The sequence below is a fragment of the Ambystoma mexicanum genome, chromosome 7q (assembly GCF_040938575.1).
Source record: "Ambystoma mexicanum isolate Mex_15411 chromosome 7q, UKY_AmexF1_1, whole genome shotgun sequence".
Lineage (NCBI taxonomy): Eukaryota > Metazoa > Chordata > Amphibia > Caudata > Ambystomatidae > Ambystoma > Ambystoma mexicanum.
Window position 1 is genome coordinate 1,098,750,396 of NC_090941.1, and position 12,923 is coordinate 1,098,763,318.

At 51.9% G+C, this 12,923-nt stretch overlaps 4 non-coding genes across 4 annotated transcripts; all 4 read left to right on the top strand.

Annotated features, from left to right (window-relative positions):
- Positions 1 to 693: 693 nt before the first annotated feature.
- LOC138529409 (U1 spliceosomal RNA) lies at positions 694 to 857 on the top strand. The gene has a single exon (XR_011284746.1). It is a non-coding gene; the product is annotated as a U1 spliceosomal RNA (small nuclear RNA).
- Positions 858 to 1,723: 866 nt separating this feature from the next.
- On the top strand, positions 1,724 to 1,887 carry LOC138529272 (U1 spliceosomal RNA). Its single transcript, XR_011284611.1, has one exon. It is a non-coding gene; the product is annotated as a U1 spliceosomal RNA (small nuclear RNA).
- Positions 1,888 to 11,009: 9,122 nt separating this feature from the next.
- On the top strand, positions 11,010 to 11,173 carry LOC138529274 (U1 spliceosomal RNA). Its single transcript, XR_011284612.1, has one exon. It is a non-coding gene; the product is annotated as a U1 spliceosomal RNA (small nuclear RNA).
- An 866-nt stretch (positions 11,174 to 12,039) lies between these two features.
- On the top strand, positions 12,040 to 12,203 carry LOC138529150 (U1 spliceosomal RNA). The gene has a single exon (XR_011284490.1). It is a non-coding gene; the product is annotated as a U1 spliceosomal RNA (small nuclear RNA).
- The last annotated feature ends 720 nt before the right edge of the window (positions 12,204 to 12,923 follow it).

Sequence of the window (12,923 nt, forward strand, 5' to 3'; positions counted from 1 at the left end):
GTGTCATGTGTAGGTTGGGCCCCTGAATGTTGCTGCGGTCAAGAGGGCCAGCATTCACTGGAGGGGTGAAGTGCACAGGTGCCTAACCCCAGACTTGTGCACCCCATGATATCAGGTGCCCCGGTAGTTCTTGAAGCCAGCCTGCCCTGCCCGGGCTCTGCTTTCGCGCCCAGGCCCTCCAACCTAAGGAAGGCCCAGCCAGCTCCTGGGGTTTTGGGGGCAGGGGTGAAACTGGCTCCCGGCCGCCGCTGCCGCCCGCCCCGTCCGAGCACCGATCGGGCACGATCGGGCCTTGCCGTGTCCTGGCGGGGGGCACCCCACCCGAGACGCTCTTGTTAAGCGGGGTGACCTGTCGGCTCAGGAGGGCCATGGACCCGCCTGGGGCCGACGGGCCAGTGGGCCCACTGCGCCAGGCCTGCTCGCTTTCCGACTGGGCCTGCTGGCTGGCAGCCAGGTCCGAATTTATGCAAATCTCAGGCCGAGCAGGGCCTGGTGGGAGACATGAACTGTGCCACAATGTGCCTCTTCTGCTGGGCTCTGCCTGCCGGAGCTTCCCCCTGCACGTGGGACAGGCAGCTCCGCAGACGCTCAGGGCTTCCGGGAGGGCTGGGGCTGGGTCAGGGCCGGCCTTCTCACCCTCGCTTAGCGGGGCTTCCAGAACAGGCCCAAGCCCTGCCCTCTGGCTCGCAACTCATACTTACCTGGCAGGGGAGCATCTGTGATCAGCAAGGCAGAGCTCCCAGGGTGAGGCTCATCCATTGCACATCGGATTTGCTGACCCCTGCGATGTCCCCAAATGCGGGATTCTCGACTGTATTATTTCTGGTAGTGGGGGACTGCGTTCGCGCTTTCCCCTGATTTATTGGTGAAAGAAAGAAAGAGTTTAGTGTGCGAGTCAGGTTGTTTGCACACAGGGCCCAAGCTCGTGCAGCAGAGTTTATTTTGCTGCAGTCAAGAGGGCCAGCCCTGGGCCGTTCAGGGGTCCACAGGCCTGATGGATTGGTGAAATAAAAAAATGTGAAAGTCATGTGTGTCATGTGTAGGTTGGGCCCCTGAATGTTGCTGCGGTCAAGAGGGCCAGCATTCACTGGAGGGGTGAAGTGCACAGGTGCCTAACCCCAGACTTGTGCGCCCCATGATATCAGGTGCCCCGGTAGTTCTTGAAGCCAGCCTGCCCTGCCCGGGCTCTGCTTTCGCGCCCAGGCCCTCCAACCTAAGGAAGGCCCAGCCAGCTCCTGGGGTTTTGGGGGCAGGGGTGAAACTGGCTCCCGGCCGCCGCTGCCGCCCGCCCCGTCCGAGCACCGATCGGGCACGATCGGGCCTTGCCGTGTCCTGGCGGGGGGCACCCCACCCGAGACGCTCTTGTTAAGCGGGGTGACCTGTCGGCTCAGGAGGGCCATGGACCCGCCTGGGGCCGACGGGCCAGTGGGCCCACTGCGCCAGGCCTGCTCGCTTTCCGACTGGGCCTGCTGGCTGGCAGCCAGGTCCGAATTTATGCAAATCTCAGGCCGAGCAGGGCCTGGTGGGAGACATGAACTGTGCCACAATGTGCCTCTTCTGCTGGGCTCTGCCTGCCGGAGCTTCCCCCTGCACGTGGGACAGGCAGCTCCGCAGACGCTCAGGGCTTCCGGGAGGGCTGGGGCTGGGTCAGGGCCGGCCTTCTCACCCTCGCTTAGCGGGGCTTCCAGAACAGGCCCAAGCCCTGCCCTCTGGCTCGCAACTCATACTTACCTGGCAGGGGAGCATCTGTGATCAGCAAGGCAGAGCTCCCAGGGTGAGGCTCATCCATTGCACATCGGATTTGCTGACCCCTGCGATGTCCCCAAATGCGGGATTCTCGACTGCATTATTTCTGGTAGTGGGGGACTGCGTTCGCGCTTTCCCCTGATTTATTGGTGAAAGAAAGAAAGAGTTTAGTGTGCGAGTCAGGTTGTTTGCACACAGGGCCCAAGCTCGTGCAGCAGAGTTTATTTTGCTGCAGTCAAGAGGGCCAGCCCTGGGCCGTTCAGGGGTCCACAGGCCTGATGGATTGGTGAAATAAAAAAATGTGAAAGTCATGTGTGTCATGTGTAGGTTGGGCCCCTGAATGTTGCTGCGGTCAAGAGGGCCAGCATTCACTGGAGGGGTGAAGTGCACAGGTGCCTAACCCCAGACTTGTGCGCCCCATGATATCAGGTGCCCCGGTAGTTCTTGAAGCCAGCCTGCCCTGTGTGGGTGCGATTTCTCGCCGTCGCCAAAACCAGTACAAAAGGGACCCTATAAAAACTCAAACAGAAAAGAGTTGAGTAAACATTGCTTTATTAACACACAAGCATTCGCGAATGGGCCACAAGTTCAACCGTCTCGCAAAGCAAGTCGTCAAAGTGCCGCCCTTTGCCCTGCACATCGTGGTCCTTTTATACCCATCTGTTTTACATTGTCATACATTGCTGCACATAGATTATGTCCACCACAAGGCGGTTCCTCCCAGTCATGACTTTGCATCAACGGTCAACAGTTCAACATCTGCTATTGTGGTTTCCTGTTATCTGTTATTCGCTCTCTCTCGTGCCCTTCTGTGTCCTTATCTCTGTGCACGAGGCTGTGCTTACTCATTCCTTCCCCACCCGTAATCTGCAGATAGTTTTAGCAGGCTCAACATGCTTCGACATACAGTGACCAAACACAATTCTTCTGTTAAAACAAGTTCTTGCCAGGTCAGCAGGTCTTAAATGTCGCTGTATAAAGAGAAGGCCTCTTCTTTTAACAAAGGGTACATTCTTTTAACACATATGGTGATTAGTACAAACTCCAAGTGTGAGCACAACATTACATATGTATGCGTACCTTCAATCCACCCTTTGCTCACACTTGAGCATCAATCTAAACAGTCCTAGCATAAGCAGATGGCAGGAAAGCAACATCATCACATACTGTATGTACCATAATCTTCTCCAGGCCTCCCATGTCAAAAAATTCCTGTTGTACATGGCTTTTATCCATTGGATTTAGGCGCGTTATGCTGGAAGAACACATGGAAACACAGCACGACACACATACCGGGAAACATTGGATGCAGAGACAAATTCCTACAACTATTGCCGCTAGAACCAGTATAGGCGTAAGAAGTTGCCATCCAATTTCTTTCAGCAGCTTCATCCACCAGCTATCTCCTGACCCTTCCTCCTGGTGGATGCTATCCGCCACTTTATGCAGTTTGTTTACTCCATCCAGGATTCCTGTACTCCCTTCTGGTATGTAAACACAGCATTGGGATCCCACCAAAAAACAGACTCCGCCCCTTTCTGCAGTGAGTATGTCTAAGACATACCTATTTTGGAGAGCCACTAGCCGAATTGCTTTCATTTCATAAGTAATGTTTTCCATTAGGTCTGCAGATTCTTCGATTACGAACTCAAGGGCCCTGTTTAGCTTTTGGATTTCTTGACTGTTCATAAAGATGCCCGCTGGAGGAACCAGGACCCCCATCAGATCTATAAACGTTTCCCATCCTGTAGGTTGATACGTAGGAATTTTTGGGTTTACTGCTCGTTTATTTCTGCTGTGTATTTCTTTATGCAGAGTAGACGGGGCATATACCATCACAGCCGGCATTATTCTGGCTATGTAACATACCCCAACAAAATCTTTGGCTAACCACAAATAAGCCCTCTTGTTACAGACGTAGGCATGTCCTTCAATCTGTAACAATCCCTTCGTGTAGTTATTTAGATTCACCATTTGACTGCACCCCGAGATCATTCTTTGATTACCTCTTGCGCTCCTCTTAAAACATATATTCTTTGGCCTAAACTCTTGTGTGATGGTGATAGGGGGAGGAGGTTCTCTTACTATCTGTACCATAGCAGGTGCAAGCCCGATTCCCTCAGTTTTGATTTTATAGCGTATCTTTTCCTTTAGAAGGGTTTTGTTCTCTCCTCTAACATAACAAGCGGTATTCGGTATCATGTATTGCTGTGCTGACACTATTCTCATGTAAATTAATGTACACCCGGCATCCTCAGTAACTGGCGATGCGTACACTGGGATGCCTTCACTGCTATGTCGGGGCATGTGGGTGCAGATCCAGCAATCAGTTTTATTCACTACCCCATATGTTGTGTTTATTATCTTCACGTATTCATTTTTAGCATAGTCTTCCGGGTCGTGTTGGTCATAGGCATCTCGATTCCTGCTCTTGACCCAATCTGTTCTCCCTGTTTCATTTGACTCGGGCAACAGGTTCTTTAATTCATATCTAGATGGATGTTCCAGATACCAGAATATTATGGCAAATGCTATTAGTACTACTATCGTGCATACAGAAAACAAAATTTTGCCTCTTGTGGTACAAACTGGTATTTTCCTCTTACCTTCTGTGTTTGAGGAGCATACACTTATCCGTTCAGGGACTAAACCAGCATACACGGGTGTAGACATAGTTCAGTATATGGCTCAGTATACAGCGTATATCAGTTGCAACCTAGCGATATAGCAATATCCCCTATTTAAAGCACCAGTGTCCTTATTACTCTAATAGTGGTAGGTCTCACTGAAAACCTTCATCCGATCTGTCCCACGTCTCGCAGTGCCTGTCCCAGGAGGGGAACGCCGAAGGCCCTTCAGGCTACAAGCCCGTCGTCTTCAGTAAGGCACAATTCTGCTAAAACCAACAAGAGAGTCCAAATGTTCATCTCCCTAATGATCAAAGTTCAAAACAGTGTCCTTACACGTTGCTTGGCACATACACGTCACGGGATCGGAGGCGATGGGCACACCTACTAGTGGCATCTGGCAGTACTGTTGCAACCTGGGGTTGGTTGGTTCCCTTTTCTGGATCCACGTGGTACCAGTGCGATTTGCCATCAACTTTTACCGCAGTTTGTGTTGCGAGGAGAACCTGAAACGGGCCCCTCCATCTGGGTTGCAGTCCGCTGGTGTGATTGAAGGCTTTTATAACAACCCAGTCACCGGGCTGCACGTCGTGACCTTCTCCTATCAGAGGAGATGGAGCTACTGCGTTCACCTGTGCATTAATAGAAATCAGTCTATTAGTTAACCCAATACAGTACTGTTGTAATGCAGGCCATGCTTGCTCAGACAATCTCTTAGGTGATTTGGGGGTCCCAATACTTGGTGGGCGCCCCATAACAATTTCGAAAGGAGATAAACCATGTGTACGCTTAGGCATAGTACGCATACTCAATAATGCAATAGACAATGCATCCGGCCATTTCAGTCAAGGGCATCCAGTGTTTCAATATGCATTGTGCTGTGGAGGTGGCACTATTGTCCCGCAGGGGATATGCTTCCACCCATCCTGAGAACCCACATTTCATCACCAAACAGTAGGAATGTTTATTTACAGGCTCCAGCTGTATAAAGTCCATATACACCACCTCAAAAGGGCAGGTGGGTAACTTACTGTGGCCCGCCGGGGCCGGTACACCTTTCCCCACATTATATAAAACACATATTTCACATTGTTTTGCCCATTGGCGACAATACATTCCCAATCTTTTGTTGTACCACACAGTACTTAAAACTTCTTCCATAGTTCTTGCGTTAACGTGGGTTGGACCATGAGCCACGCTCACTATCACAGGTAAGTATGCGTCAGGTAGTACCCAGGTGTTCGTTTTGGTATGTGCCCATAGCCCATCTACCGTCTCCTCATATTTGATCATCCTTGTGCCAAGATAGTCTTTCTTCAATGGTTGCATCTGCTTGGATTTCCTTTACGCGCTCCTTCGTCCCTTCCATAGTCACATCCCTCCCCACTATGAGCTGTCGGGCTTCCCACCGAGTGTCCCTTGTGGCAGCTAGTTTAGCCATCTGGTCAGCCAAAGAATTTCCCTGCGTGACATAATCCAGTGTTTTTTTATGCGCTGAGCACTTCACTACGGCCACCATTTTGGGCAGCGTAAGGGCTTGCAATAATTCAGCAATCAATCGGGCATGTTTAATAGTATCACCTTGGGAGGTTAAAAACCCACGCTCTCCCCAGAGTTTACCAAAACTGGAAACCACCCCATGAGCGTAGGCTGAATCAGTATAAATTGTCACTTTCATACCGCTGCTTAACACTAATGCTCTCGTTAGCGCAATTAATTCTGCTGCCTGGGCCGATTTTTCACACACTTTCCCACTCTCAATCAACCGTTCCCCTGTAGTTACTGCATACCCTGCTGTTGTCTCCCCATTTGGCAGTTTGAAACAGGAACCATCACAGAATAATATACCCTCATTATCAACCAGCGGGGTGTCTTGCAGGTCTGCTCTACCCTTAGTGTGTTCTTCCATTTGGATCACACAATCATGCCTAATGTCATCAGGTGAGGTGGGCAAAGGAAGCAGTGTCGCTGGATTCAAAGTGTTACACCGTTCAATTTTTACATTACTGGCAAACAGGATCATCTCATACTGTGTGAGTCTAGCTGTAGTCAAATGCTGTGTATGCACTCTATTCAGAAGAACATCTACCGTATGTGGAACCTTTACTGTTACTTCACTCCCTAGGATGAAACCTGCACTTTGTTTTAGGGCTGTCGCTGCTGCAACTACTGCTCTCATGCATGGGGGTAGGCCTCGAGCTACTGAGTCCAGAGTGCTAGAAAAATATGCACATGGTCTCTGTTTACCCCCTTGTTCCTGTGTCAAGACTGACACAGCGCAACCTTCCTGTTCATCAACAAAAAGGCAAAATCTCTTAGTATAATCAGGTGTGCCTGTTTCCAGCTCCCGTGTCTACCAGACATCTCAAGTTTCGGTGGGGGCCGATCCTAATAGAGGCATAAGGCCCCCTTTGGTCTATAGGAACCTGCACCACTCCCGCTATCTCATTCCGGCATCCTCAGGACATATCGCTTGTGTTATCCTGAAAATCATTGTTATAGTATACCCCTTCTCCACATTCTTCACCCTGGCATACACCTTGTACTTGTGTCGTTTGTTGTGGCTGATACAGTAGATTGGGGGGAGGCGGGGCCGGCCAGGGAACATCCCCTCTTGCTTGTCCGTCAAAGGCATTGGGTTGAGGGGGTTTAAACATTCTATTGTCTTGGTTGCCGTACCCACCAGTCCTATTTCCTGGGGCAAATGTTGTCTGTGAAGGGGGCCGTACGCCCCTTCCTCTCCCACCACTCTGGGGACACTGGGATTTCCAGTGTCCGGGTCTCTTGCAGAAGGCACATACATCTTGGGGTAGCCCATCCCTCCTCCCATATAGCGCACCTCCTTGCACTGTACCTCTTCCTGTCCCTTGGCCCCCTATCATGTTGCTACTATAGCCCTGTGACGGGCCGTTATAATTGTAGTTATACCTGCCTTGGGGCCCTTGATGCAACTGTTGCATCAACACTTTGGTTTTTAAATCCTTCTCTTGTCGTGCCTTTTGTTGTCCCTTCACTCTTTCCCCTCTTTCGTAATACCTAGCCATTTCGAGGAGATCCCGGGGGTTCCTAGTCATCCATGTACTTTCTGCCCTCCTAATGTTCTCCTGAATTGGCCCGTGGAGCCCCTCTACAAAGTTTGTGGCAAAGTACCGTTGGCCCGTTTCAGACCCTATCTCTAGCCCACTGTGCGCTTTGAATGCTGCTTCATAACGCAGAAAGTACTGTGCTACTTCCTCACTTGCACCCTGTATCACAGCGGACAGTTTCTCCACATTCACATCAAATGGGGGTAACACCTTTTCTAGAGCCCTCAGGACTGCCATGCCATGCCCCCTTAGGGGTTCAGGATATTCCTCATGCAGTTTTCTATTTTTGCTCGCATCCATTACATCTTTCCATTTTATTGTTTCATTGTCTTTGGCACGAAAGGGGGTCCATATTTCTTCTGGGACAATGGCTAACAATATGTTATCTACATCCTCTACGGTAAATAACCCTGGTCTGAATAACTTTCCTACTTCTTTGTAGAATCCTGCCGGGTCTATACGGGGGTCGGGGATGGACTTGGTGATATGCATTAATTCAATTCGGGATAAAGGGACATACACATAGGTGCGCATCATGTTACCAGTGGCTGCCTCTATGGTGGGTTGGCACTCTCTCATTGGCATTAATAGTAACTTTTCCGTATTTGTTTGTTCACTCACAGGGGCCTGCGCTGGTGGCGAAACAGAGGATTGATGACTAAGAGCTTTCTCTTTTTTATTTTTCTATAATCTTTTAATAGTTTCTCCACCTTAGCCATCCTCCATTCTTCCGCCCCTGAATCATCCACTCTTATATTAGATAGCAGTTTCTTATCCAATTCCGTCCTAATCCTATTCCACTGGGACACATATCTAGGCTCCTTTTCCTCTTCTATATCATCCACCCTAATAAGAAGATATTTAATTACGTTTACTTGTATAGGCCAGCCAAGGCCCTCCATCAGACTCACCAGGGTGGACATGGACTGCGAGTGTATGGATGCTATCATACGATTAGCTACGTTTTGGCCCGCCTGGTCTGCATCTTTGAGTTTAGCCTCTCTTTCCCTCACCTCTCTTTCCCATGCCCTCTTTTCCTTCTCCCATTCAACACCGCCCCTTATGACTTCCGCTATTATGTCGGACATACATCCCCATAACTGAACACTGGACGCAGTCACTGGTAGTAACGCGACAGCGTCCTGATATGCTGAGGGCAGATCCGCAGTACTCTGTCCTCTCAATTTACAGTTACCCTCATAAAAGGTATATAGTTTAGTGGCCACTGTCCTAAATTCCAAAGGTGTCAAACGCCCCAATTGGTCCCGTAGGCTGTCATTGAGGGGTGTGCCATACAGCCCGGTCATAAGGATTTGCAAGTCTCCATATCTATCCTTTTCTACAGTAGTCGTTCTCCTATGGTCTATCAACCTATCTGGGTTTCCATACTTCATTGGGAATTCCACCCTTTCACCCTCACTGTCTGCCGGTGGAGCTGTAGCTCCTGGAAACAATAATTCAGTCGTTGTTTGTTCTGCTTCTAGCCCTATCACATCTTCATATCGAGGCACCGGCACGGCAGGATACATACCCCCACTGTTCTTAATCATCATATGTCTATCCAACTGATCTAGCCTCTCGCCCTTCTCTTTTATCTCTAGATCATGTAATTTTTGATTTACCGTTCTCTTCTGCTCCTTTGCTTTTTGTTTGTTCTGAGCATTGCGCCTGCGCATTGCTTCTACCCTCCATAGTCGTATAGCCTCAAACTGTGCGGGTCTGACCCGTCTTTTACTAATTCTATTTCTACTTTGGATATGTGGTCCACATCAAAGGACCCGGTGTCTGGCCATTTATGCTCAATCAAATCTTTTGTGTATTCGGACCATTCTTTTAAGAACAATGTTGAATTCAATCCATGTTTAATCAACATATCAAATGCAGGGGTTCCTTCAAGAGGGGCATAGTGTCTCTTGCCTATACCACTCTTGCTGGAAGCCGCTTGACCCATTTTGTTGGTATACCGCAATTGCCTAAAACACTCACCTTTCCCAAATATGCACCTATTGGTTAACAATAATAATACATCCTCCTGGCGTATCTAACATATCATATCATCATTTCAACATTACTTCTTCATAGACGGACTTACCACCGTCCTCTTCACAAACCCTGAATCATTATTTCCTTATTCCATCATGCATCCGTCCATACCACTTATCTTAAGGGTCCCGCCAGAGTGTTCCGGACCCGAAGGGCGACAGCCTGCTGTTCCACCGCCAACGGAGCCGGAAAAACAAGGATGACGCGTTGGTTGCAATCAAAGGTGCGGATTCAGTTGTTGGGGCCCCGTGATCAATTCCTTCTCCGGTTCCGCCGCGGCGTTCCTCACCCAGTGACGGACTGTCGCTCCTTCGCGTCCCACTTCTGACACCAAAATTGTGGGTGCGATTTCTCGCCGTCGCCAAAACCAGTACAAAAGGGACCCTATAAAAACTCAAACAGAAAAGAGTTGAGTAAACATTGCTTTATTAACACACAAGCATTCGCGAATGGGCCACAAGTTCAACCGTCTCGCAAAGCAAGTCGTCAAAGTGCCGCCCTTTGCCCTGCACATCGTGGTCCTTTTATACCCATCTGTTTTACATTGTCATACATTGCTGCACATAGATTATGTCCACCACAAGGCGGTTCCTCCCAGTCATGACTTTGCATCAACGGTCAACAGTTCAACATCTGCTATTGTGGTTTCCTGTTATCTGTTATTCGCTCTCTCTCGTGCCCTTCTGTGTCCTTATCTCTGTGCACGAGGCTGTGCTTACTCATTCCTTCCCCACCCGTAATCTGCAGATAGTTTTAGCAGGCTCAACATGCTTCGACATACAGTGACCAAACACAATTCTTCTGTTAAAACAAGTTCTTGCCAGGTCAGCAGGTCTTAAATGTCGCTGTATAAAGAGAAGGCCTCTTCTTTTAACAAAGGGTACATTCTTTTAACACATATGGTGATTAGTACAAACTCCAAGTGTGAGCACAACATTACATATGTATGCGTACCTTCACCTGCCCGGGCTCTGCTTTCGCGCCCAGGCCCTCCAACCTAAGGAAGGCCCAGCCAGCTCCTGGGGTTTTGGGGGCAGGGGTGAAACTGGCTCCCGGCCGCCGCTGCCGCCCGCCCCGTCCGAGCACCGATCGGGCACGATCGGGCCTTGCCGTGTCCTGGCGGGGGGCACCCCACCCGAGACGCTCTTGTTAAGCGGGGTGACCTGTCGGCTCAGGAGGGCCATGGACCCGCCTGGGGCCGACGGGCCAGTGGGCCCACTGCGCCAGGCCTGCTCGCTTTCCGACTGGGCCTGCTGGCTGGCAGCCAGGTCCGAATTTATGCAAATCTCAGGCCGAGCAGGGCCTGGTGGGAGACATGAACTGTGCCACAATGTGCCTCTTCTGCTGGGCTCTGCCTGCCGGAGCTTCCCCCTGCACGTGGGACAGGCAGCTCCGCAGACGCTCAGGGCTTCCGGGAGGGCTGGGGCTGGGTCAGGGCCGGCCTTCTCACCCTCGCTTAGCGGGGCTTCCAGAACAGGCCCAAGCCCTGCCCTCTGGCTCGCAACTCATACTTACCTGGCAGGGGAGCATCTGTGATCAGCAAGGCAGAGCTCCCAGGGTGAGGCTCATCCATTGCACATCGGATTTGCTGACCCCTGCGATGTCCCCAAATGCGGGATTCTCGACTGCATTATTTCTGGTAGTGGGGGACTGCGTTCGCGCTTTCCCCTGATTTATTGGTGAAAGAAAGAAAGAGTTTAGTGTGCGAGTCAGGTTGTTTGCACACAGGGCCCAAGCTCGTGCAGCAGAGTTTATTTTGCTGCAGTCAAGAGGGCCAGCCCTGGGCCGTTCAGGGGTCCACAGGCCTGATGGATTGGTGAAATAAAAAAATGTGAAAGTCATGTGTGTCATGTGTAGGTTGGGCCCCTGAATGTTGCTGCGGTCAAGAGGGCCAGCATTCACTGGAGGGGTGAAGTGCACAGGTGCCTAACCCCAGACTTGTGCGCCCCATGATATCAGGTGCCCCGGTAGTTCTTGAAGCCAGCCTGCCCTGCCCGGGCTCTGCTTTCGCGCCCAGGCCCTCCAACCTAAGGAAGGCCCAGCCAGCTCCTGGGGTTTTGGGGGCAGGGGTGAAACTGGCTCCCGGCCGCCGCTGCCGCCCGCCCCGTCCGAGCACCGATCGGGCACGATCGGGCCTTGCCGTGTCCTGGCGGGGGGCACCCCACCCGAGACGCTCTTGTTAAGCGGGGTGACCTGTCGGCTCAGGAGGGCCATGGACCCGCCTGGGGCCGACGGGCCAGTGGGCCCACTGCGCCAGGCCTGCTCGCTTTCCGACTGGGCCTGCTGGCTGGCAGCCAGGTCCGAATTTATGCAAATCTCAGGCCGAGCAGGGCCTGGTGGGAGACATGAACTGTGCCACAATGTGCCTCTTCTGCTGGGCTCTGCCTGCCGGAGCTTCCCCCTGCACGTGGGACAGGCAGCTCCGCAGACGCTCAGGGCTTCCGGGAGGGCTGGGGCTGGGTCAGGGCCGGCCTTCTCACCCTCGCTTAGCGGGGCTTCCAGAACAGGCCCAAGCCCTGCCCTCTGGCTCGCAACTCATACTTACCTGGCAGGGGAGCATCTGTGATCAGCAAGGCAGAGCTCCCAGGGTGAGGCTCATCCATTGCACATCGGATTTGCTGACCCCTGCGATGTCCCCAAATGCGGGATTCTCGACTGCATTATTTCTGGTAGTGGGGGACTGCGTTCGCGCTTTCCCCTTATTTATTGGTGAAAGAAAGAAAGAGTTTAGTGTGCGAGTCAGGTTGTTTGCACACAGGGCCCAAGCTCGTGCAGCAGAGTTTATTTTGCTGCAGTCAAGAGGGCCAGCCCTGGGCCGTTCAGGGGTCCACAGGCCTGATGGATTGGTGAAATAAAAAAATGTGAAAGTCATGTGTGTCATGTGTAGGTTGGGCCCCTGAATGTTGCTGTGGTCAAGAGGGCCAGCATTCACTGGAGGGGTGAAGTGCACAGGTGCCTAACCCCAGACTTGTGCACCCCATGATATCAGGTGCCCCGGTAGTTCTTGAAGCCAGCCTGCCCTGCCCGGGCTCTGCTTTCGCGCCCAGGCCCTCCAACCTAAGGAAGGCCCAGCCAGCTCCTGGGGTTTTGGGGGCAGGGGTGAAACTGGCTCCCGGCCGCCGCTGCCGCCCGCCCCGTCCGAGCACCGATCGGGCACGATCGGGCCTTGCCGTGTCCTGGCGGGGGGCACCCCACCCGAGACGCTCTTGTTAAGCGGGGTGACCTGTCGGCTCAGGAGGGCCATGGACCCGCCTGGGGCCGACGGGCCAGTGGGCCCACTGCGCCAGGCCTGCTCGCTTTCCGACTGGGCCTGCTGGCTGGCAGCCAGGTCCGAATTTATGCAAATCTCAGGCCGAGCAGGGCCTGGTGGGAGACATGAACTGTGCCACAATGTGCCTCTTCTGCTGGGCTCTGCCTGCCG